Source organism: Octopus bimaculoides, chromosome 1 (assembly GCF_046866305.1).
Source record: "Octopus bimaculoides isolate indiv1 chromosome 1, ASM4686630v1, whole genome shotgun sequence".
In the NCBI taxonomy this organism is placed as follows: domain Eukaryota; kingdom Metazoa; phylum Mollusca; class Cephalopoda; order Octopoda; family Octopodidae; genus Octopus; species Octopus bimaculoides.
The window spans coordinates 124799187-124823830 of record NC_142928.1 but is presented as its reverse complement, the minus strand read 5'-3'; the positions used below and the strand labels follow the sequence as shown (position 1 = coordinate 124823830).

Below are 24644 nucleotides of genomic sequence, written 5' to 3'. Positions count from 1 at the left end.
TAGTAATACCTCACCCACCAACGGACACAACCCTCAAGTCTCCTATACTTGTAACTGTCGGTCCGGGACTATTTGCCTGCTTCAAACACATTGCGTAAGATACAACGTAATATATAAATGTACCGTGAGAAATCTATTACATAACTCTACAGCTACATACATAGGTGCAACTAAAAACTTCAAACATCGCTACGCAGCCCATTTGCACTCTTTTTAGATATGACAAACACAGTAAATCTACAACATTAGCCAATCACATTCATCACCTCAAAAGCACAAATACCCAATATACTTTTAAATGGTCCATCTTAGATTCTGGAACTCCATACCAAGGCCAGTGCTCCAACTGCAAGTTTTGCTTAAAGGAGGCGTCCCATATTTTAAAATACAATTCTCCCACTCTACGTAATCGATATAATGAAGCATTTAGCACCTGCAATCACCGTTTTTTCCATACATTTAAATTTTATCACAAACAAAAATGCACAAACGATCACGCAACATAATCGCAGGGCTCCCTATGGGCAACCTATTCGACCTGGCAAAACCATCCATCTTTTACCATCTTTTGAATAGATTCATTTCTTTTTCGATCCTATCACTACTATATATATATTCCCAAATCTACTTCTTCTACACCTACTTGACAATAACACCACCACCACATACAGGCTACTTAGTAACTTTCGATCCCACTTCCACTGTCTGTAAATTAGGTTTAGCTATATTTTAGAATATGATACTACTAACTCTCTATCTCACTCCTCTTTTCCTTGGTTTGTCCCCCATACTCCCACCACCTATATACTACCTCTGCACATTCCTTCCTCCTCACTAAACCATTTAACCTCATTCCCCCTTCCTCCTTCCCTCACAATACTCATCTTCTCTGTCCAGTCAGATTAACTGACCACAAAAAATATACCACTACCATTCCCCACTGGAATCTTTCCTCTATCCCCTTCCCATTCTGTCTTTAAGACTTGACCTATTTACCCTACACACATCTCTCACTTGACTTGGGACATCCTTCAAGTAAACACAAGCAATATACCTCGGTCACAATATGGCATATATCCACCTCTGCTATTTCAGCCTTTGCTGCAGCAACTATTTCCGGAAAATTCCCACAGGGATTACTTTACACGGATACTTACTACTGGAATGAAACTACACTCCAAGTACTGTTCTTTCTTTCTTTCTTTCTTTTTTCAGCGCATCACACTCACTCTCACTTCATACTATAACTCTCCGCCTATGGATATAATAATCGATTCCTTTACTATTTCTGTCTCCGATGAAGGGAAGTTTTGGATCTTCCCAGAAACAGCTGGAATACTCTATCCATAAAATATATTTCCAACTTTACCATTGCTCTCTTTATCTTTTTATATATTTATACATACATACATACATATATATATATATATATATATATATATATATATATATATATATATATATATATATATATATATATATATATATATATATATGTAGTTGAAAAATATCGTTATACGAAAATACCATAAACAATTTTAGAAAAATGGAGGGGAAAAAAATGTTGAATCAAAATTAGATTTAGTAAAAAATAGGATTCAATCCAATCGGGCATTTCAAAGGACAATACAAATATGTAAGAAAACAATTATAACCATAGTAATTATAATTGAATTTATGCATTGTCATTTTTATCAGTGTGAAGAATTTTTCTGTAAGAACACCAAAAAAGGTTTAACAATATAAATTAAATTAAAATAAGAAAGAAGTGGGGTAATAAGGAAAAATATCAGATATTTGCAAGCAAGTTTTAAGAGGGGAAAAAACAACAGTAATATTAATAATAGTGATAATAATAGTAAGAGAGACGAAAGGGGGAAAATGAGACAGACATATCAGTGTTTATGCACGTCTTCATGTGCGGTAAACTATAACATAAAAATAAGAATGAAAAGCTAACGGGTATGTTTAAGAAAATGGTAATAGGGCGAGACAAAGCATAATTAATAGGTCCACGTGTGTATAGTAGAATATAACGTAACAGGTGGACTAGTAGGAAAAACGATAGAGAGTTATACATATACATATTAATATTGAAAAACGAAAAAGTATATGTATATATATTTTACACGAGGCTAAACAGTGATAGGCAAGACTATGTTTGAAAAAAGTTACATTAAAGTAAACATGTACATACATGCAAAGAAAAAACCATAAGAGAACTAAACAAATCAAATTTTAGTAAATCTAGGTATGCTAGTATATTCAATAACGGAATGATTCGATTTGATTTTTCTGTTTCTCCTAACTTATTTAGGATTATTTCTTCCTTTAACAATAGAAAACTAAATCTTTACTACAACAATTTACCCCCCCACCCACTCTAATACTTATACTAACCCCAATTATTCAAATAGCTCTGCATCTTCTACTAACGATTCCCATACTCACACAAACTTCGTCATCAACACACATACACATAACAATAGTACGCCTAATATTAGTAACAATTAATAACTCTAGAAACCCTAAAACCTGTGAAGTTAAAGGTAATTGTAAAATGAAAAATGTATATAAAGGTACTATCGCAACACATGATCTCTCTAGGTTTTATTATATAGGTTGCACGCAAACCCCTCTTAAATTAAGTCTGAATAATAATAAATAATCTTCTGATGATTCTCGGAAAGAAAGTAGTACTACCTTATCCGAAAAGGTATGGCAACTTTTTTCTATCACTTGTAATTTCATTTTTCTCCTTCATATATTCGTTTTTTGTTCCTACTGTTTTGTGATTGTCTCCCCTACCCCGGACTAGTTTTTGAGTAAGGTAAATATCTTGAATTACACCGGCCAGTCTTGTCTGATCGATGTTTTTTTCTTTGTTAAGTTCAATTTGTTTTTTTTTCTCTGCATGTATGTACATTTTTACTTTAATATTGTAACTTTTTCAAACATAGTCTTGCCTATCACTTTTTAGCCTCGTGTAAAATATATTTACATATACTTTTTCGTTTTTCAATATTAATATGTATATGTATAACTCTCTATGGTTTTTCTGCTAGTCCACCTGTTACGTTATATTCTACTATACACACGTGGCCCTATTTGTTACATTTGTTTCGCCCTGTTACCATTTTCTTAAACATACCCGTTAGCTTTTCATTCTAATTTTTATATTATAGTTTACCGCACATATAGGAGTGCATACACATTGATATGTATATCTTTTTTCCCTTTAGTCTCTCTTACTATTATTATTACCGTTATTTTCCTACTTTTAAATCTTGCTTGCAAAAATCCGATTTTTTCCCTATTACACCAATTTGAGTTAATTGAGAATTTCGCCTAGCAAAGTATTTTATTTGCTAAATAAAATTCGAACTCTATGTATGACTGTAAAAATAACAAGGTAAAAGTTTGTATTTTTCATTTCCTTCAAAATTGCTCTTAAATGTGGTTTTGGTCGTTTTGACTGCTTCTTCTAGCGGGTAAAGCTGCCTGTTAAAAGTCGCTTCTCTTGTGTTTAAATGTATACTATTTTATATATATATATATAAATCCCCAAAACAACAAAAACAAAACCAACGACGCGAAGACTTGGTGCATGTAAATGTATTAGCAGACACCCAGTAAAGGAAAGAAAGATGGTTTAAAGTTTCCAGCAGTGGCTCTTCTTCGGAAACAGAGGAAAATCCAATAGAAAGGAAGACGGAGGAAGAAAATCGCCAACGATTCACATGTGGTTACATTTTGAAATATATATATATATATATATAAACACACATACATACATACATACATACATACATATATATATATATATATATATATATATATATATATATATATATATATATATATATATATATATATATATATATATGTATGTATGTATGTATGTATGCATACATGTATGTACACAGAATGCATACACATACAGACACACACGCATACACACATACACACACACACACACTGAATGTTCACTTTTACGTAAGTACATTTAAAATATTTTCACTTAAATTATGAGGAAATGATATGCGTAAAAGTATTAAGGAAAGTAAGCAACTTACATAACTGATTTATTGATGATTTAACTATTAAAATATATGAAGCTAATTAAAAATACATACAAATGATTAAGGGCGTATCTATCAAAATCGATCGAATCGATATATTGATTTGAATTAAATTTCGTGCAGCTCTTCACCGTATGCGATATAAGAGTTGTACAAATTATTAATAAAATGATAGGTAAGAAATCAGATAAGTGGAAAATATTGCATATATTTAATATAAGCATTTAAAGTTTCAGGGTTTCTGGCAAGGTGACTTTCTCCAAAGTTATGGTAAAAGAGTAAATTGATCTCAAATTCCATGGCACCTGGCTTTCATTCATACTTCGTATTTAATACGAAAGTGCTAAATGTCAGATTAAATATGGTAATTTCATTTGTGAAGTCATAGCAGATAGTTAACATATCTCTATTTTATCATATGCGCTCACGTTTATATGAAACTTAACCAGATATAGAATACAACGTTTAAGCTAATGGTGCTCAACCTCACTTACTGCACTCGTTCATAATCTCCTAGAAACATTCCATCGCTGAATCTAGTGTCTGAAAATCAAGAACCTAAGATGTTGAATAGTTCCAACAAAAATTTCTTTAAAATCCTGAATACCACTTGCCACGATAAATAATTATATTCTAGCTTTCAGAAGTGGTCCTGTATATGTTATGTCTTGTCTTATTTATCAACAGTGCTAGTAAGGTCATCTATTATGAATTCATGATATTTGAGTACCAAAGCATAACCTGTCTGTAGAAGTTCAAAGTGGTAAAATATAAAAGTGTCAAGTTGTTTCGGGATCTTTGGCAAGCACACTTATTCATCGTAAACTTGGCATACAATAATCGTAAATCGAAATACGTGTCTCATTAAGCATGAACAAAAGCACGACTAAGTCAGTCACATAAAATGTTAAGAAGTGAATAATTATCGATCATTCTCTCTCTCTCTTTCTCTCACTCCTTCTCTCTAGTTCTCTCTGATTATACATATACGTCTGTCTGTCTCTCTCCTTTCTATATATCAACCTGTGTATCTGTCTGTCTGTTTCTGTCTGTCTCTGTCTGTCTCTGTCTCTGTCTCTGTCTCTCTCTCACTTTCTCTCTATCAATACATACAATATATGTGTAAGTATGTACATATGTATGTGTGTCTATGATGTCTGTCTCTATGTGTGTATCTCGCTATGTGAAAATATTCAAAGAAAGGCATGAAATTATGAGACTAAAACTTCGCGTATGCTCTGATGAAAGTAATATTAGAGATAGTTCAGAAAATAAACATGGAAGCTCTTTCTTTGAAATACCTTTTTTCATAGACATGGGAATTTCATTTATGGGATAACCATTCACAACGTAAATCAAGTAGAGGTCAAAATATATATATTTCACGTAGGATTCCTTTTTTAAGACTATTATCGGTTTTATAATTTTTATTTGTCGATTTAGTTTTTCTACTTAAAAAATATTTGGATTTGTTTATGTTCAATAAAACAGAAGAAAATAGCAAAATTATGTTTGCTAAAAACAAGAAAATTATTTTTTACAGTTTGTTTTTAAACGCAAGTCTTTTAATGTTATATATAAACCACTTTTGTAAGTTGATAATAAGATTAAAATAGTAAACTTTCTCTATGTCTTCCAGTCATCATAATTGTCTACACAAACGTAAGAAAGAGAATGCTATTACAGACTAGATGTTGCGATAAACATGTCAAAAACAAAAAGAATACATACACACTTATTCTCTGAAGTCACATGGTATACCTTTAGTATAAATCGATGTCCGATTGGAAATGTTGAATTATACTCTTATCGTAAAATAACATGAACGTTTGGAATTTCATCGCTATAACTATATTAATACAGCAATATCATAATTTGCAAATTTGAGCTGTACGTAACATACTACAAAAAAACTAAAAGAAAACTCACAATGGTTGTGTATGGATTCATTCAATCGAGAAGGAATTTTCAGTGTTGCATGGATATATAATCTCAAAAGAAAGTAAACATATAAATTAAAGAATGATATAAATTTAAGAAAGGTGAAGGAAACAAACGGTAAACTCTAGCTAGAAAGACGGTTAGTAAAAGACATTAGCACACACACACACACACACACACACACACACACACACACACACACACACACACACACACACACACACACACACACACACACACACACACACATTTGCAAGGTAGTATCAAAAAGCTCCCGGACAACTTTTGGCAGCACACCGATAGATGACAGTACACGGTTGCGTGCACAGTGAGAGCTGACAGTAAACTTCTTGAGATAATGTGCCGAGTGACATCCCTGTGTTTACTTCTCAAATTGTGAAATTTGTGTTTTTATGATCAAGACTACGCTGTAGTCTGCTATTTGTCATGGGCAGGAAGGCGCAACAAAGAGCCAACGTGAAACTTAGTGTTAAACTTGGGAAGTCAGTTACAGAGACACTGAGCATGCCAAGCCAAACTTACGGCTGCGAAGCAAAAGTTCGTGCGCAATGTTTCGAGTGGCACAAGCGCTTCAAAAGCAGAGAGAAGTTCATGGAAGATTATGAGAAGGCACGACAGAGCCGCAGCTCACACAAGTCGATATCCTTGGTATTGTGTATCGTGAATTCGTCCCCCTGTGTCAGACCGTCAATCGGGAGTTGTACTCCAACGTTTGAAGCTTTTGAGAGAAGACATTCGATGAAAACGATCGGATCTGTGGAGCGCGATGATTCGGGTTCTTCACAACGATAACACACCCTGTTAACGAGCTCTCGTCACTCGTGTGTTTCTCGCCAAAATCAATATGCCTCCGCACCCGCCCGTTTCGCCAGATTAAGCACCTGGTGAATGCAAGTCAAGATTCCTACAGCTATTTAAAGTAGTACCTGTACCTCCTATATATGTTATAGACACATGTACACACACACATACGCTCACACACATACACATATACATGATAAAACAGAATCTTACGAATAGCAAAGTAAAAGTCAGTATGTGTGTGTTTTGTGTGTATGTGTGTGTAACTACGTGTGCGTTTTTTTGTATTTATGTGTATGTCTGTATGTTTGTATTATGATACTAAAAATTATACAAAAAACATAGTAACCATAGAATCACAGATGCCCATCCATGTAGCTAAACTTAAACAATCATTTATAAAACACTGGTGATAAAAACTACACATAAATTGTTACCGAATTTTATTATGTACTGGATATCCTCAAGAAACTTAAAATCATGAAGGCAGATATCTGGAATTTAATTCGGAACAGATTGTCTTTTAATTTTTCTTTTTAACTTACATTACGCTGTAAAAAAAATTCATATTTCCGTTTCACAGTTTCAAAACGATGACCAAACCAGTGTTAGCAAATTCGCAATGTTTGTGCCAAATAAATGCCTGATTAGACTTTCTGAAATATAAATTATGAACTTACTGCAACATAGTTCTCTAGTTTCCCTAACCATATTTTTTGTGTTTTTTTACGTAGTGCTAGAAATATTTTCTTGCTGAAGGTAATTACTTTATATTCTCCAGAGCTCAATTTTTTCCGTGCTCAATGTTTCTTCTCAACCGCTCGGGATTGGTCAAACAGGGTTGCCGTTTGGAGAAACCTGCATCAGCATATCAGGAAATATATTTCGCTTATTTTTGTTGCTTCTATACGTGAGCTAAATCGGCGGCGTTTCACTAGGATACACTTTGGCGACGTGAAAAATGTGATTTGCAAGAGTTCTAAAATCAATCATGTTTTGCGCTATATGCAGATACATACATTAAATGTAATGGATAGTTTTATTTTAACTGAATTACTAGAAAAAATAAACATGAATATTGTCTACGCAGTGAAATATAAAACATATCTAAATTGACAAATTCTGAACTTTCAACTATTCACACTGCTTTTAAATTCCCTCGTCGGCATTGATATCATTATCATTCGACGACAGGGTGCGTCAGTGGGTCATTAATATGTAAACAAATATGGATGTGATGTTATTCATGTTACTGTATTGATTTCAAATTTTGGCACAAGGCCAGGAATTTCAGAGGAATAGAGAAGTCAATTACATCAACACCAATGTTTAGATTGTTCTTATTTTATCGTTCCCGAAAATATGGAATGCAAAATAAACCTCAGCAGAATTTTACTTCAGAACGTAAAGTCGGACGAAATGCAGCTCAGGATTGTGCCAGCTCACCGCCTTTTTCATTGTTATATATATATTTATTAGTATCATATATGATTGATATATTGAATGAATGAACTGTCATTTAATCTTGCATCTGTGTGAACGAAAAATTGTTTTACTGATAATAATATTAACTTGATATCATCTATCTAAATTTTAAGTTTCATTTTCAAGATAACAGCAATTCTAATAAAAATAAATCCGTGTATTATATCTTTCACGAGTTGCAAGTTTCCTTATTGTCATAAATTCGTACATCAGCCCAATTAGTGTTTGATGATCACGTGGCCCAATCTTTATTGCAAATTATATTTCCCTTTGATTTCTTTCATATAGTTTCCATAACATAAATATCTTACGAATTGGTATGAAAATGTTCATAAGTCATGAAACCTTTCATTCTAACTTTGTATTTTGATTATCCTACGCATTAATTCAGAAAGTAATAACTCTCAGAAATCATATATTATTCAGCAGCTGCGACGATTCTATCCTGAAATATCATCTTAATTAAATTAAATATCAAAATATTGAAACCCCTTTGTTACTATTTTATATAATTTTTTAATCTTCTGCTGATAGCAATATCTATGAGCATTTCAAAATTATTCATACTTGTAGGATAAGAATAATATGTCTAATTTACTGTAGTTTAATAGTTAAACTACATGATTTTTCATGAGATACGGAGGTGTAAAATAGACAAGTCTAGTGTGATTTTCAGGTCACGAAACAGCGTATGAATTATGAATCATACAGTATCAGAACAGTAAATCTTTTGTGGTGTAGTAAGTTCTCATAGTCATAAACTGGGTTTTGAGATACGTATTCGAAGTTATAGGACATTGTATGACTGATTATAGAGTTGTTGGTAAATGTGCTTTCCCATATAATGCGAAAAGCCATTTGTCATGTAGTATTGAAGTGTATAACTGCGTGCATGCAGACAAGACGAAGCGATATATAATGACGTAAGAGTGCAAATATTCTGCCAAAGGATTTTTGTGATTTTTGTTTAATTTTATACTCTTATGTATTATGAATAATTACCTATGAATAACTTCGTTATTCGTGGTCTCTGCTTCAATAAAACAAGACAACAAATATTTTCGAAATTTCAGTAGCATAAGATTTTTAAAACTGATTCTTACTATTTTTAACTTGCTAAATTCAACTCTGAAAACGTCTATGTTCTACTTCCTCTGGTTTTCATGCAAATTCAAGTTTTGCATTCTAGCTGTTTGCGGTCAATTTAATTAATTACACGTTTATATTGTCAACAGAAATATAAAAATTATTATTAAAAATGCTTCCAGCACATAGTCCCTGCTCTCCCTGCTTTCTTGAAGAAGATGAAAGCAAGTGTGTTTGATAGACTGCTGATTCGTACACTTGTATGTGACTAAGAATTTGTCAGAAAGGTGAATGGCACGTAAAGGACTGCGTGGTTTCCATTTTTGGCGGTAATAGTAAACTTTCTCGGTAATAAAAAGGCCGACAACTATGAAACTCTTGTAGCTAATATGTCGTCAGCTTTTCATAATCTGGGATGTAACATGAGTGTCAAACTCCATTTCACGTACAGTCATCTTGATAGATTTACTGAGAACCTAGGTGCAATAAATGAAGTACAAGGCGAGCAGTTCCATCAGGACCTGAAGACCATGGAAGAGTTTTACCAAGGGATATGTAACAAACATATGATGCCAGACTAGTGCTGGAGCATTAAGCGAGATTGCCCTGAGACAGTCCACAAACCCAAGACTTGAAGCAAAAATTCCTCCCGAATAGATTGCAATTGAGCTTTGCCTCCTCATAGTAACTAATTTCATATTTATCAATCAGTTTTAAATACTATAACCTTTGCTTATTAGGGAAGATATTTCAAATTGTGTTCTTCAATAAATTTATATTATGTTGCCTTTTTTTTATTTCCCAGCTAATTTAAAGAGAGTTTAATCACCTATCTTTCATGATATACTATGACGTCAATGTGATGAAAAGGAAATTTTAAGATTTTAAAATACTTTGATTGCAGAAAAAAAACAACAACAAGATAAGAAACTAGAGCATTTAGGAAATAACCAACTTCAGATCTGATATCTATGCACTCAAATTAGGCAATACCAAGTGTTGATATCAATGCAATAGAAAATTTGCTGACCAGTGTTATCTGTTAATCAATATACATAAACACACACAGAAACATAGATAGATAGAAAGATAGATAGATAGATAGATAGATAGATAGATAGATAGATAGATAGATAGCTAGCTAGATAGATAGATAGATAGATAGATAGATAGATAGATAGATAGACAGATAGATAACGAGCTGTCCCGTCGTTAGACCACACATCAAATTGACATTACCTATGCAGGTGCACCATATTCCATGCCATATTTCAGATGAAATGATCGCAAAGCAACGTGAAATAAGGTGTTTTGCTTAAGAACATAATGCAATGCCCGGTCTGGGAATCAAAAGCACGATCTCACAATCGTGAGTGCAACACCTTAGCCACTAAACCATGCACCTTCATATATATATATATATATATATATATATATATATATATATATATATATATATATATATATATATGTATGTATGTGTGTGTGTGTGTGTGTGTGTGTGTGTGTGTGTGTATGTATGTATGCATGCATGCATGTATGTATGTATGTATGTATGTATGTATGTATGTTTGAATGTATGCATGCATCAGATAGTTATTTTGAGTCCAATTCTAAGACTGTATGACCATAAATGTTACAGATAGGCTATGCCACCATGTATCAGGTGTTCAAATTTCGAGAAAAAAGAGTAAGTTGAATTGTATAAAATCTAGAGCTTACAGAGAAAAACTAATCTCAGATTTGAATTCAGCAAATCTCAGATTGAATTCAGGCTCAAATGAGTTAAGAATAAGTGCTGGTATTAATGGAAAAAAAATTTCTTTCCCTGTGTTATCCATAAACATCTATTTTTCTATTTCTTTTTGTTTCCATTAAATAGTTTTTTTTTTTTAAATTAGGATGATTAGTTGCTTTTTTTAAATTAGGATGATTAGTTGCCTTTTTTAAATTAGGATGATTAGTTGCTTTTTTTTAATAGCTTTTTTACTCTTGCTAGTTTATTAAGAAATAGTTTGAATTTGAATTTCAGAATGGTCTTCAACTTGATTTGTACTCTATCATACTTTCTGGTAATTATCAAGTTTTCAATGTAAAGGTTGATTGCTTCGAAGCCCATAGACTCAGTTCCCAAGCTCTAAGCACTCGCCTTTTGCATATAAAAGTTTCATTGATATTACATTAGAAATTTTACACGCTGTATTCCTTAAATATTTATTTGTCCGTTTGAAGATCATTTAAATATATTAGAGAACCCTACTTTTGGTACATTAAGCGCTAAGGCCTAACTACGTGTATGTGTAATTTCGTGCAAATTTTATAACAGAAATCTCTGTTCTGAAAAATAGAATGTAGTTAACAATGACTATTATTAGTGCTTCAGATTATTTAGTCCAGTCAAGTATATATATATCAAGTCATTGATAAATATGTTAGCATTGTTAGGCACCGAATCAAACATAATGGAGCAAATCTTTGATTCCAATTGTGATCAACGTAGTGCTTCTCGAGTAGAGTACATGCAGATCGTTATTATCCAATTGCTCTCTTTAATAATTTAATTTGTGATTTGAGTGTAATTTAACTGCTAGATCTACCTGTACGAGTGACTGCATGAGACACCTTTCGTTGATCCATAACACAGGTTTGGTGATAGAGCACTGTTGTTTGTTTTTAAAGTTCATGTTTTTCAAAGTAAGTTTACATATAGTAAATAAAATTGCTAATCAACATAATTAACGGCTAAACGTAAGATATTCGTATCCTTTTTTAATACATCGTTGGATGAGATATATTGGTTTAAAATGGTAAACAATTTTATTTCCTTAGAAGATGTATCATTATCAACATCCAATAAAAACGCAACTCAAGCACCATAACAGTCAGCCCATTTCGAAATAAACGTTATTGCAAGAAGGTTTTTCACATGAAGGTACACCGAGGGACACGACAATTCTTGATACATACAAGCCGTATAATAGAAGTTCCGTCTTACGCGAAATAATACTCAATACATTTTAAATTTATTTTTATTACATAGCAGCGTCTGACATTAAATTGCAAAGTAATTAAAAAACGATTTTGTCGCCACATTTAATGTGATGTATTTCATAATAAAAATATAATTCAGCGTGGACTTTGGCACCTAAAGAAATGAACCAAAATACTTTTGTAAGTAATTAAAATTAAAGCGCTAATGAGACGAAAAATGTATTCAGTCTTAATCACAGTTGTTTTGAGAAAAGCCGAGATAGAGTGCACCAGAAATTCTAATCAACTACTAAATATGGTGGTATATAGGTGATGTGAGACCGGAGTTGTGCCCGTTTGAACTTTGCTCCTGAATGTAAAAAGTCCAGATAACTTTTAGTCTTGATATAACTTCTCAACGACGCAACGTGTACACAATCGATACGAAGATATGAGAAGCGATGTATAGAATATTTTTAGTCTTGAGTGTAAATGGAACTGACTGATTACATATATAAAAATAATGACTTCGAAATAATTTCCCAAAGGCCTTGGGCAAAAAGTACGTTTGGCTAATTGCAAGCTATCTAACACCCTCCTCTCTTTCATGCTACCCTTTCATTTTAGCTTGTTTTTAAAATTAATGACTTTTTCTCATATTAGAATTATGATTTCAATTAACTAGATTCCTTTTTCGCATCACTATGATATATTTCATCAAACTATGTTCTTTATGCAGAAGACTATTGGCATATTCCAATAGACATCTAATATTCTTCATTGAACATTATATTAGTTACAGAAGACATATTAAGTCAAGTGCATATCAAATTCATTTCGCATTCATGAGCTCTGAATTTCCATTTCACTCTCTATGCTTTATGAGAAATGGTCGGGTGTGCGTGTTCATGTGTGTACTTTATATGTTATATGTGTGTATGTGCGAGCTCGTGTGTGTATTAAGTCGACACAATTTATTAGAACGGAATTCCACGTATTATAATCTCCCCCGTTCCTAGACACACTCTGTCGTATCATAATGGACAATTTTCTGTTTAATACAATACTTTTGACTATGGTATATACCTCATATCTCTTAAAATATATTCCGAAACTATTCAATAGATCTATACAAAAAGGAATACCGTCGAATGAATATTACCTATAATTTAAAAGACAAACCTTCGCAAACTCAGTGGCATGTTAAATCTACCTGCGATTAATGTTGAATTACTCCTGTCTCTAAATGGTCAAAGACTAACATCCAAATTCAATGAAGAGATTATTTTATGGAAAAATTAGAAATTCATGATCATAAAATCTGGTAGATATCCATTATATTAGTTACTAATTATAAGCTTCCTCTTTGACATATTTATTATATTATAGAATGATTTCAATAAAGTATAGTGGAGACGCCGATGTCTCTGAACAAAAAATAACCTAATGAATTTGAATCCGACTTGTCACTCGTTTCTATCTACTTTGCATTTCTTAGTTTATGACAAAAATGATTTCAGTACTCGAGAAAGTGCTTGGGTCAACGTAACCGACTAAAAATAAACGAAGTGGCTACTCTGCAAGAACGCAATTCTGTAAACAAACTTAGAAACAAGAATGGAAAGGAAGACGTAATCTGCTGCCAATAGTTTTCAATGACTATATATAAAGAAAACATTCTTACCAGGCAAAGAGTAATTGCTACAAACTTGAAATCAACATTAACCCTTTAAACGTGTAACACCGGTTTACCAGCGGTTGGCTTATTTTCCTCTATACCATCGCACCACTCTATACCGTAACCGGTGGAGTGCCAGGTATATGGTCAAATAAGGTTCAGGAAGTCAGGGCTCAAAGGGTTAATGGTCATTGCTACGTCATTTTTGAAAACATAAATGTAATACAATCGCCTCCATTGTTAGTCACGCGATGCCACTTTATTAAGTATCGTTTTCTGTTTAGTATAATATTTTTTTACTATCGTATATATCTCGTATCTCTTAAAATTCATCCCGGAACTATTCAGTTGATCAATACAGAAAGGATTATATTTAAGATCAAACCAGATACAATAAAATAATAAATGAATTGGTAAAGACAGTAAATATAAAGATATCAAGATACCAGAATCATTGTTATGAGTTAGCCAGAATAGGATGAGGATTACCCTTGACATTTTCAGACCGTTCCAGGCAGGTTATATTGTTACTGGTATTGTTAAAACTGAATAAATGTAATTCAATTATTAAGCAATATACACTAGGGAGAAAGCAATCGTTGATGACTGTAATTCTAGCAAGGAAGAACTCAGTACAAGGTTTTGTTTTTGAGTTTGGATGGTATCGGTGAAAAACAGAAATTAATATGTGTGTGTCTGTTAGAGTTGGTGGACTAGAATAATCATATAGCTGACTCATCAAACTAAATTTTTTTTTCGTATTATGGATCATGCTATCTCATACGTATTCGATGTCTTTATATATATATATATATATATATATATATATATATATATATATATATATATATATATATATATATATAAAATCAAAATAAGCAACACGGATTTCAAAGATGATTGCAGTACGCACGTTTCATGCTACTCCATTTATTTAAGTAATGCGAGCATTACATTAAATGCAATATGTAGAGCAATCTTCAGCTGCAGGAAAATGCAGAAAATCACAGTAGAATAGACATATTATAATTGTGGCAACATTTCAAATCCAAGTGGGAGGAAGAATACATAAAAATCCATCTTGACATAGCCAAGTCTATCAGGCTAGTAATTGGTTCTAGGCAAACATTCTAAACTGTCTCTGATTTTATTGTCTGAATAATATATATATATATATATATGTATGTATGTATGTATGTATGTATGTATGTATGTATGTATGTATGTATGTATGTATATATATATATGTGTGTGTGTGTGTGTAGTACATGCCTATTTCATGTTGACGTCTCGAGTTTTATGACTGCCTAACTCGTTGAATCTTAGTAAATCTCATGTTTGACTCTGATAAGGGTGTTTTTGCGTTGATTTGTTCGTTGTTTTCTCGTAACTAGAGTCAAGCTCTTTCTATTCATATTGCCCACGAAGTCAGGCTTAGTTGTACGCACATTGTAATACCGTTTAAATTGTTTCGGCGTTACTTTAACTCTTTCTTTCCTTTTTACTTACTTTCTTCCTGTCATTTTTTCTGTCTTTCTTTCCTTCTTTCTTCCTTTCTTTGTTTATTTGTTTGTTTCTTTCGTCTGTTTGTTTGTTCTTTCTTTATCACACACATCTGATAGGATCACCTCTTTTGTTCTCTTCTGTTTCCATTTCCTCGCTAGACGTTTGCATTTTCTCTGCCCCAGTCGCTTTACACATACATTTCCCCCTTTCTTTTGTGGTATCAGATCTCTAACTACCATATTTAATAAGCGTTGACAGTCTGAGAAACTGGCGCAATCTAGGGCAATAATCCGTGGAGTGACACACGGTACTGATGTATCTGCATTTCGTTTGTTCCACATGGAATGTGTTCCTAACTTCAAGCGTACTGAAATCAAAAGTACAAAAGTAAAGATGACAGGTCAGAATGGAAGCAGAAGGAAATTGCAAAAAGGGGACGGAAGATGGCAAAGTGAAAAAAAAATGGTTGGGGGATGTGAGTAGATAAAGGCAAAAAGAGAAAGTAAAGTAAAAAGAGAAAGAGGAAGAAAGATGAGTTTACAGCAATTTACTTATGACGTCGAGGCATGCGATCTTATTTTAATTCCTCAATACACATCTTTAGACACACACACACACAAACACGCACACACTTTTACACACACACACACACCTTTACACACACACAAACACGCACACACCTTTACACACACACACAAACACGCTCACACACGCGCACACACACACACAAACACGCACACACCTTTACACACACACACAAACACGCTCACACACGCGCACACACACACACACACAAACACGTACGCGCGCGCACACATTCACACACATATATATATGTGTGTATATTGGTCTCTTTTGATAGTCATATGCGAAACATATTTTCTGTCATGTATTGAGTACGCTATAGTTTTCAATACTGATTATGTTTCTGTCCAAAATTTTGTACGAGACCCTTGCGTATTTTATTCCTAAATATTTCCGCATCATTCTCTGCTGGTGATTTGTTGTGGTGTATAGGGCATTTACATTCACATATTGGCGTGTGTATCAAATATCATATTAGCATATTATTCGAGTGTAAGATGTGCAGGCTTTATCACTGGAACTATTTTAGATTTTATCGATGAAATTTGAAAATTTAATCGCTACAATTTCTGTCATCAATCACCAGGCATATTTGCTTATGACGTGTATATTTTCTCTGCGTGTTTACATTAATATTATTTTATGTTGGATGTAATCGTTCCATCATTAATCATCTAATTTTGTGCAGAATTCTATAGTTAAAAATGATGACTTATAAATCTAAGAAACGACTTTAATTCTGCTGATAATGTCAAAACAAATTTGGGTGTTAAAATTTACGCAAGTAACGTTCATCAATAAAAGTTATTTTGGTAGTTACTCATGGCAACAGCAACTCGGATTGGGATAATAATTTTGTGAAAGCATTAAGGCATTGATGTTGGATTTATGAAGTGTGTGTATGTGCTTTTGTTGTGTTGAGTTTATGTTTGTGCGTGTGTGTGTGTGTGTGTGTGTGTGTGTGTGCGTGTATGTAGCATTACCACTTGTTTGTGTCAAATTATATACGTAGGAGAATTTAACCTCAAACTGAAGGATTATTCAATACTTTTTATAGAGTACATGCTTATTTAGCATTACAAACACAACTTTTACAAATATTTCCAGCTTTCGACTGGTTTGTCAACCTGAAACAGTCTGATGAAGCTACGGAGGTGATCAAATTGAAAAATTGAATCCCTGTCAAGTTTCTCCTCATAAAATTATATACATACATACGTACGTACATACATACATACATACATACACACACACACACACACACACACACACACACACACACACATATATATATATATATATATACTAGCAGTATAGCCCGGCTTTGCCCGGGATTAAGTTGGGATTATTAAGGTAACCAAGTTCTTTATTTCAAACCAAACTAAGTAACATGACGTCAAATTTGGGCAGAATCAGTGTTGCAACTGGAGTGCATGGGTTGAGAGTTTGATCGGCAGAGGTGATCAGGTTACACATGCCATCCCTTTGAAAACACCACCGCCATCATCTAACCCCTCTTTGCTCATGGGTTAGGAACCCTTCCAGCAAGGAAAATAGAATGACCAAAAGGGCTCCCGATTCTCTGTGTCAAAAGCGGTTCTGTTCAGATATGAGAACACGGATGTTACGAAAGTAAAACGTTAATGTTCGAGACTGCAGCAGGCCATAGATAATTCTTTATTCTGTATATTTCTCATTTTGTCCTGTTCTGGCGTTTTGCGAAATTTTTCTGGAGAACATTATTTTTCTGTGTGGTTGGGTCGTTGATGACCTCTTTCTAGCATATTGGATGTCCACCTAGTGGTCATCCCTTATACACGTGTAATACAATTTTTTCTGAATTTTCAGACTTGTTATATGCTAGGCCACTTGGTTTTAAATTGAATTAATATTCAATTTATCATCCTATCTATCTATCTATCTATCTATCTATCTATCTATCTATCTATCTATCTATCTATCTATCTATCTATATATATATATATATATTTATATGAGCAACACACACACACACACACACACACACACACACACACACACACACACGCACGTATGTACACCAATTGCATACATATTTTTTGTACGCATACATGTTCGTATGTGTGTGTGTGTGTTGCCCGTATATCAACAAAACACACACACCTTGCCTTACATATATATACGAATAAATGATTTGAAATAAATATATTTTGGAAATGGCGATTTAAACGTGAAAATCAGACCACATGGGTTTGTCTACATCAATTCGGCAGAGATAGAGAGATCGCGCTCTCCCTCTCTATCTCTTACACACATTTATCTCTCTTTCTTTCTCTCTCTCCCTGTCTCACACACACAGCAACATTACACACACACACATGCTGCTCTCTCACACTAACAAAGCAACTTCACATACACACCACACTTTCTGTCTGGCATACTCACTATAAAAACATAGCGTCTATTTCTTTTTGGCAACATGTGTTTTGTGTGTCATGTTGCTGTGTGTGTGTGTAAGAAAGAAAAAGAGATAACTGGCATGTTTATGTAAGGGAGGGAGAGATAGATAGATAGATAGATAGAGAGAGAGAGAGAGAGAGAGAGAGAGAGAGAGAGAGAGAGAGAGAGAAAGGGGGTATTTTTTCTGTTTGCTTGCTGCCTACCACACAGACGCTGGCAAAGAAATGTTTGTCTCCTTCACCCTCCGTCTCACAAATATACAATTTCTCTCTCTCTCTCTCTCTCTCGTCTTCACGCGCGTACGCACAGATTTGACTTCGCCATGTCAACAAACTTCAAAATTGGCAAAAGTTTATCGATTTTTACAGGTATACGCGGGTACCTCTGAGAGAGAAAGTTCACTAAAATGCACATAGGGTCATTCCGAATCTTTTCCTAAAATTGGAGCGACATGCGTGCTAATTTGTGGACGTGCATAAACCACTTTCACGTACACACACACACAAACATCCCCTGTTTTATATATATATATATATATATATATATATATATATATATATATATATATATATATATATATATATATATATATATATATATATATATATATATATATATATAAATATATATATACATACATACATATATTGATGTTGGATTGACGAATTTTACAACAAAAATAAACTGCAAGAAGTGCATAATGTAATATATGTTTAAAAACATGCAGCTTAAAGCCTAACACTATCATACGTTCAATTAAAACAGATAACATGATGGCAACGAAATGTCCCTGAGAAGCAAACAAGTAAATTGGTAAAAACAAATGATTAAGCAGTTGCTTAGTGAAATAGTTAACCAACCAGTTGATTTATAACGGTATTTAGATATGAAATACAATCGAGTGTTTATGCTGGCAATATGACACTCCCAATTACAGCAATATACATGCATATATCCATGGAAGTATTCGCTTTTTCAATACGTGAGAAAAAATGCTTTTCTTCCTGAGATGGAAAAATAAAGACACTGCAATACTGAATTTAATATATTTCATATTAAATAATTCCATAAATCTATATGAGAGTTTATAGGGTTTGATTGAGACAATGTCATTCCTAAGGGAATTAATGATTCAAGACCTCAACGTCCTTAACTGTATGATATGAATCCCGTACTGGCCATAACTCTTGCAGTAAATGACATGTATATATGTATATATGTATATATGTATATATGTATATATGTTTATATGTATATATTATTCTAATAATGATAATAATAATAATAATAATAATAATAATAATAATAATAATAATAATAATAATAATAATAATAATAATAATAATAATAATAATAATGATGATAATAATAATAATAATAATAATACTAATAACAATAATAATAATAATAATAATAATAATAATAATAATAATAATAATAATAATAATAATATATGAAACTGCCCATATCCTACGTAAAAAACTGTGTATGTAATCTCAAATTTTTAAACAAACTTATAATTTTCTTGTTTTCTTAAACATTTTGTAGAACAATACTATGTGCAAAACCAAATATGTGACACCCTAGACATAACACCTGCATGTTGTTTCTTGAGACAACTGGGTGAGACTTGGAGTTAACTTGTACACATACAAAGCAAAAGTCACTGGTATCCAGCATGCAAGCATGAAAGAGAAGGTTAGGAAGGAATGTTATAGAAGAGTTCGAGCAGTTCTGAAGTCTGAACTGAATGCATATAATAAGGTGTTAGCCATAAATTCCTTAGCAGTCCCAGTTGTTCTTTATAGCTTCAATGTGCTTAACTGGAATACCAGTGAAATAGTCAAAATTGATAGAAAAATCCGCAAGCTACTGACTTGTAATAAGATGCACCATCCAAAGGCAGACGTGGATCGTCTTTACCTCCCCAGAGCTCAGGGAGGTCGAGGCTTGATCCAGCTTGAACTTACGTACAAAACCACCACAATCGGACTTTCCACGAATCAGAGATATGCATATCTTCTTCACCATAATCTCTTGTTAGACGAAACCTCAAATAAAGAGACTTTCGTTTCTCTGTAGCTGGATTGCCTTGAAATTTCCTTGCTATTTCGATATTTATATTAGGTTATTCAAAATGAAAAAGGACAAACAATCAAACAAATTATTTGAAACTTTGTACAATTGAAATAAGTAAGGTGCCATGAGTTTGCAACCCATGTTTTTGTTACTACATCTCTTGCAGAGAACCCCATACTATAAAGGAAAGAGGCAAAAGAAAAGAAAAATTAGCAAAAGTTAAAATGATGACCACTAAAAGGACAATGACCGAAACAAATAACAAATATGATATTTTTCAACTTTATTCCCACCAATATCAATCTGTTCTTTGATGTTTGTGCTGCATCACTACATATCAACTTCGAAGTAACTCATTTTCATTGTAAAATGAATGAAAAGTCAACAGCAAAAGCATAAACATGATAAAATCTTTATTTGTTTTCTGTTTCACTGCTGGCTTCAGACGCAGTACTTTTCTATAATTTGATATATGCAGACATTTTCCTGGAGACAAATATGTACATAAATAATATTGAGCATGCGTCGATTGGATGACATGTTTGTTATTACTTTGTATATTAGTTTATATAGTACTTTTATATAAAAATCACAAGTAACGGAAACGGCTATAGTTGAAAGCAAATGCCTCAAAATATTATCACAAATGTAAATACGAACCGCCTGTGTATTGAATTTTTATATTATGTATGTGTGATTATTGATAAATGTGTGTTTCTAATAAAACTCAGTGTTCAAGTGTCATGAGACTTCATTGCCTTTGATATACATACGTTGTATATGTATATACATACAGACATACAGCATACAGACACACACATGTATATATCATACATAGATACATATATACATATATTCATACGTATATATATATATATATATATATATATATATATATATATATATATATATATATATATATATATATACAAGTTCAATCAAGGTGGGGATGATGTATAACTTGGTAACAATGTAATGACAAATACATGTCCTGTTGGGCAGTAAAATTATTCTTTTCCGTAGCTAGATTTAATCTTTGAACAAGATTCTAAATCTGAATATCTTGCAGTTCAACAATTAGTTACTGATTACAAGTGAGTTCTAACTTCTTTTCATTCAAATATTGTTTATGCATCTAAGGTATAAATTTAATGTTTGAACTCAGTCGAAACTTAATAATTAGCAGTATTATTTCATATCCACTGTGTTACATGAATTTAAATCTGAAAGCACCGTAATGATATTTCATTTTTCATGTACGATATGCTTCATGTTCACATCATGGTTTGACAGTGTGACTACATTAAATTTTAACAGTGTACAAACAATATAATTTTTATTACCCTGTAACTAGTTCTATCTGGTGACGTCAAGGACCTAGCATGCAAGGTCACACCAGATAAAAAGGAAAGAACAAGAAAACAGGCAACCAGACTACAACAAGTGTGGATATGAAACAGGAGAACAAATTCTATTGAACACATGAAGAATATTCCCTCACCATCTTCTCAAATTTAGATTTCGGTCTATATATATATATATATTTTTTATCTTTTACTTCTTTCAGTCATTAGACTGTAGCCATGTTGGGGCATCGCCTTGAATTTCCAGTTGAATGAATCGATCCCAGTACTTATTTTTTTTAAAGCCTGTTACTCATTCTATCGGGCACTTTTGCCGAACCGTTTCGGGAAAGTAAACACACAAACACCAGTTGTCAAGCGGTAACAGAGGGACAAACAAAGACACAAACACACACATACACACACACACACACACACACACACACACACACACACACACACATATATATATGTATGTATATATGTATATATACGTGTATATATATATATATATATATATATATATATATATATATATATATATATATATACATATATATATATATATACATATATATATATATATATATATATATATATATATATATATATATATATATATATATATATATATATATATATATATATAGATAGATATTTACATAATATGAATTTATTAATACAAATACATACACATGCATACACGCACACACATATATATTATATGTGTATGTGAACGTGTGGGCGTGTGCATGTGTCTAAATTTATGTAACATATTAAATATGTTTGCATTTATATGTACATACATAGATACACACAAACACACAAACACACACACACACACACACACACACACACACACACACACACATATATATATATATATATATACATACAATACATGTGTATGCTTTTTCAAATAAGAATACTGATCTAGGTAGGCTTTTTTGATAATGTTAGTTTACTACAAAATATCTACATGAATTAACAACCAAAAATACTGATTATTATCTTTTTCCACGAAACTGCTTCAGATACTGAGAAAATAACTGATAACTTCCTTTAAAAGATAAAGAAAATTTCATAGAGTACATTGAAAGAATTTTTTATTGAGAATTTAACTCAATTATGAAAAAGTATGCTGCCTTCATTGTATTATATATATATATATATATATATATCCAGTGAAATTTCTAAATATTTTAGAATGATCAATTTATTTGATTTTAGAGTACCTGTGTGCATTTGTTCATTGTCACTGCATACTAGAACTGTTGAATCCAAGTACCCCCTACCCATTGATGAAGGTCTTTAAATAGAATCAATATTCCGATAGATGCTGCATGAAGTGTTACATCAAGATGAAACGTTTTAATTTGAATTCCTCTCCTTGTAGAGAAACCGCAGGCAGTGTTATAAAATTAAATCCTATGTATTTAAATATTTAATTTTCCTTTCAATTCACGTTTCCCTATAATCATTTCCAAGACATTACTATACTAGAGAGTAAATATCCATCATACCTTTTCTTAATTCCTTCCAATAGTAGATTACATTAATCAGGGATAATGCTGCAATTTTGTCAGAGAGCATATACTACTGAGTGCTATCTTCATTTAAGAAGTTACAGTTCTATTTCGTGTTCAATGGAATCAATTTATAACCATTTTGAAATAGGAAATGTGATGTTTGTGTATGCCTGGAAAAGAATAGACGTATGCAAGTGGGTTGTTTTCTGCTCCTTCGGTTAAGTGTATGCTTATGGTATTAATGAGTAACTGAAGACTAAATGTGCAGCATGACTTCAGTGGTGCTTCGACATTTTGTGCAACGGATCTCGCCATGTATCATATAAACTCGCAATTTTATCCTTCTACGATGGCATAAAATGAGGGAGGGAAGTAATAACAGCAGTATGTATTGAGAAATGTGTAAATGGACTTGATAGATTACTGAGTGATTTATTAGAGTTGCAGCTATATGACATGTGTTTTCGACTAAGTGACGTAATGACGATAAATAAGCTCCCAGGATCTGTATCATGAATGGTTATGTAGACCACTCCTAAAAGCCAAAGCTTCCTTCGACCACTGCATGAAGTATTAAGAACAAAATGTTATTTAAATATACTTTTATTTTAGTTGTTTACACTATTTCACGCTTGTTTATACTTTTATACATTCAAAGTTCACAAATTTCCTTATTTAAATTATGAATCGTATTCCTTTCGATAAAAAACTTCTCTGTGGACGATATTTTGTTTGGCTGACGCTAATTTTCAAATTACTGGTGTCCGTTGCTCTACGTATAACTAGCTCTGAGCCTTGTTTGCTGTGAATGCGCGAGCGGAAACTTTAAGCTTGCCAAAAGTCCATTAAAACATACCTCTCACTGTTCTAAGCAAATAATATCTGGATGTTCTGGTACCGTGGATTATTTGACAAAACTGAGATGTAAATAACAGCTGCATCGATTAGCCGTTTCGAAACCTGCTCGAGACTAACACACGTCAATAACCACTAAATACTCACAAACACAATATACTGACACACACTTTCCCATTTTATTTTCGCTATTAGCCGCCTCGCAACCTCCCCCGTATCTACGAAATATACGATGAAAGTATAC

The 24644-nt window shown here is 32.7% G+C and overlaps 1 long non-coding RNA gene across 1 annotated transcript in view; it reads right to left on the bottom strand.

The window, feature by feature from the left end:
• LOC149137710 (uncharacterized) overlaps positions 1 to 16655 on the bottom strand; it is a 36198-nt gene extending 19543 nt beyond the window's left edge. Inside the window, exon 1 of the long non-coding RNA XR_016243105.1 lies at positions 14978 to 16655. This is a non-coding gene — a long non-coding RNA (uncharacterized LOC149137710). The remainder of the gene's footprint in view (positions 1 to 14977) is intronic.
• Between the last annotated feature and the right edge of the window lie 7989 nt (positions 16656 to 24644).